The 3,599-nt window shown below is 48.7% G+C and overlaps 1 protein-coding gene across 1 annotated transcript in view; it reads left to right on the top strand.

Moving 5' to 3' along the window:
* Window positions 1–3,599, top strand: part of CTNNAL1 (catenin alpha like 1) — an 88,064-nt gene that overhangs the window by 4,590 nt on the left and 79,875 nt on the right. The window lies entirely within an intron of this gene.

The raw sequence follows: 3,599 nt of genomic DNA, 5'->3' as shown, positions 1-3,599 counted from the left end.
CAGGTCTGGGCCGTGGGAGGCAGCCGCTGCCCCACATTCCGCACGGGCACTGCGGCACTGGCGTCCCACAGTCTGTACGGGGCTAGGAGCACTGGCCTTCGCGGAGGCTGCAGGACACCCGGCGCCCGGCGCTCCGAAGTCCGGCGGCGAGGCGGGGTGGCCTGAACAGCCGGGGAGGCTGCGGGGAGCCTTGCAGGTGCGCTGCCCGGCCTGGGCCCCCAGAACGCGCCCTGGGCCGAGCGAGGCCCCCCGCGGCGGGGCGGATAGCCGAGCCCTGCTCTGCGAGGTAGAGGGGCCCCCAGCTGGCACTTGGGGCCCTGCTAGCTGCCGCTCGGCAACTGACTGCCACCATCCGTCCTCATGCCCAGTGTGTACCCCAGGCTGTTGTCCCCTTGGGCTGAGACTTTCCTGCCAGCCTCGTCCTGCGTGCTCTCCCCGAGGCCTTTGTCCCTGTCCCCTGCCGGTGTGACGGCTTGCCCAGCTCTCATCCCCCCCCGCCACCCTGCCCCTTCCCCTTACTGCCCGCTCACTTCAGTCTGCATTGTCCACCTTCCTGGCCGCAGGACTGGAAGCGCTGTCTGGGAGTTAATCCCCGCGTATGCCCCTTTCTGCCGAGTCCTGCCGGGGATGTGCGCGTTTTGGTATTGGTCGGTTATAACAGAAGCCTAGAATCGGCTCACTGATGCGCCAAGTTTTAGAAAAGTTTTTGTTCCTCCGAGCTGATATATCCGCAGCCTGAGGGCTGGAATTCCTCTCCTAGATCTGTGGTACAATGCCAAGCACTGAGGTGAGAGAAGAATTGTCTGCCTTCGGGAGCGCGTTGGCGATGTGTGACTCACACCTGGCTTCTAACATCTTGGTGACTCATTCGAGGATTGCCAGGCTTTTAGCGGTAGAAGAAATATTAAAGGTTATCTGCCTCTAAATGGAAAAATTCCTTCTTAGAGCATCCTTGACACCTGGCCACGGACATTCCTCTTAAACATGTGCAGTGATGAGGAGCCTGTAGGTGCCCCATAGAATTTTAAAGGCTCCCTCTTCCCCGGCTCAGCTCAGCAAATATTATATTTGAAAATGCAGTCACACATGTCCCTGGATTCCTCTTCTGCTGATGAAATAAACTGCTTCATTTTCTTCACCTGTTTCATTTGGCTGGCAGAGCAGTGATGAAAATATCTGACACTCCCCCCTTCCTGTTCCCGTCTGTGTCTAATAGAGCTCTGATCAGAGAGAAGGAGTGCTGGGGTTTTTGGGCATGTCTGCACTGTCCCTTCTCCCTGCAAGACTCCCACTACCACCAGACAGCCACAACTCCAAGTGAGAAATGTTGGAATAGTTTTACGAGACAGAGAGCTAAGTTCAAGTCGATAGGATTTTATCCATTTATTTAATAATACCTCTGTAATGCTTACTGTATGATAAGTCATTTTCATGTTCTCTTCTAACCATTTTGTAAATATTAACTCAGTTTAGGTCTGGCTCCGTAGCCCAGTGATTAAGGGAGACCAGATCCCACATGATTGAGCCGATTGGAATCCCTACCCAAGTAGCTTGAAAAACAAAAACAAAAAACCATGCTGGGTGCATGTATATGTGTGGGTGCCCCAAATCCTGACAGGACAGAGAAATAGAGGAAAAGGGATCGTGGCATGACCGTGCCCCATTGAAAGGTGCTTTCTTCCTCTGTCTCTCCGTGGCAGCCCAGGTGCCCCTCTGGAAATAAAATATAAACTCGTTTAGTTCTCATGAGAATCCTGTGAGGTAGATACATACTTATTTTGTGATGTGGATGAGAAAACTGAGAAATAGCAAAGCTAATGAACTTGTCATTAGGACTTCCACTCTAAATGCCATACTGGGATTTGAACCCAGGAAGCCTGGCTCCAGAGTTTCTTCTCTGACATGCACTACATGCTGTGTCCCCTCTAATCTAGAGATTAGAACTGATGATGAGGTCAGCTAGTAGTAGGCACAGAGAAGAGAGCTACAGTGGGAAAACAGAGTGGAAGGCTGTAATGGTAGAAATGGTAACTTTTCAAGGTATCACAATGCCACAGCTCTGCATTGTTGTGTTCTGGGGTGGGAGTGGAGGAGAGAGGAGGAGGAGAAGCCTGAATTGCTGCTGAGTTAACTAGAGGTCAAAGCCGAAGGCAAAAAAACATGGCTGCTTTTTTTTTTTTTCACCGGCTATTAAAGCCTCCTTCACAGCCACAGCTGAGGTTCTGCATCCCACACATTAGGTACTCACAGCTGTATCTCTGCTGTTCCTACCGAGTGGCTGCTTTCCACAAGAAAAAGCTAAATTATGCTTATTGTCAAGAAATGCATAAGGCCTGATCAGAATACTCTGTTGACAAAGCAGGGAGGTGTGGAGTACAATTTGGAATGATATTAAAATTTCAGTGAGTGTTAGGAAATTAAAATTGTGGCTCTCTAGAAAATTCCTACGTCTAGAAGACTCATTTTCTATGTATGCTGCATTATTATCCAGCTCTTGTTCCACCATCCTATCCACAGAGATATTTCAAGCATTTTAAGCAAACATTTGTTGCTTACTGGTTGGTGCTCTTTGAGGGGCTTACCTTCTTCTGCTGCTTCTTTTTTTTTTTTTTTTTTTGACGGGCGCATGCGCTCGCCAGGAAGACAGAGAGAGACAGAAAGCGAGAAATCACCTCCCAGGGGGGATGGCCACGCCGCAATCCCTTTTCCTCTATTCTCCTTTTGGGATCTTTGGCACACACGCACACGCACCCGGTGTGAATTTAAGCCACTGGGTCCAGGACTCGAACTGCGGTCGACTACATGGGAGTCCAGCAACATAGCCATTATGCTAATTGCTGGTCCCAAGGGGCTTATCTTCTAATCAGTAGACAGAACACAGAGTGGCACGTGCCAGGTATCAAATGAACATCATCAACAGGAAGTGCTCAAAGTGCTCAGAGGAGGCATGGTTGAGTCAGGGCCAATGCCGTGTAGAAGGGCCTCGAGGTAAACAAATAGGACTGGTATTGTATAGCTTAAAGTGGATAGTTTCCATTCTGTTGTCACCTAAGCTCTTCTGTTCTTCCAGTGAAAAGTCCTGGGTTACTATCTTTATCCCAGGAATGTAAGGTTGTATCAAGTATCAGAAAAATATTTATAATTTTCTGCATCTGTAGACTAGATACATGTTCAAAACTATAGCATTCAATTAAAGGCAGCTTCTAACCATGGTAACAAGCATTTGGCACAAGTAGGGGTAGAAAGAAATACTTTTTTAATGAGATGGACTATCTCCAGAAAACTTACTGTTAATATCATAGTAATAGTCAAATTTAAAGCAAGCATTTCTTCGGGCCGGCCGATAGTGTGGTGGATAAGATGTTGGACTCCCATGTGGCTGATCACTATTTGAGTCCCAGACTCAGCAGCTTGAAAATCACACTGGGTACATGTGCTTGCGTGCCCTAAATCCTGAGAGGAGAATGGGAAAGAAGGGATTGGGGCATGACCATCCCCCGGGGAAATGATTTCACACTTTTTTTTTTTTTTTGGACCCCAGGGAAATGATTTCTCACTTTTTTTTTTTTTTTTTTGGGCGGGGGGACCCGGTTCGTTTA

Source organism: Tupaia chinensis, unplaced genomic scaffold (assembly GCF_000334495.1).
Source record: "Tupaia chinensis unplaced genomic scaffold, TupChi_1.0 Scaffold000081_1, whole genome shotgun sequence".
Taxonomy (NCBI): Eukaryota; Metazoa; Chordata; class Mammalia; order Scandentia; family Tupaiidae; genus Tupaia; species Tupaia belangeri.
This window is presented reverse-complemented; position numbering and strand designations above follow the sequence as displayed.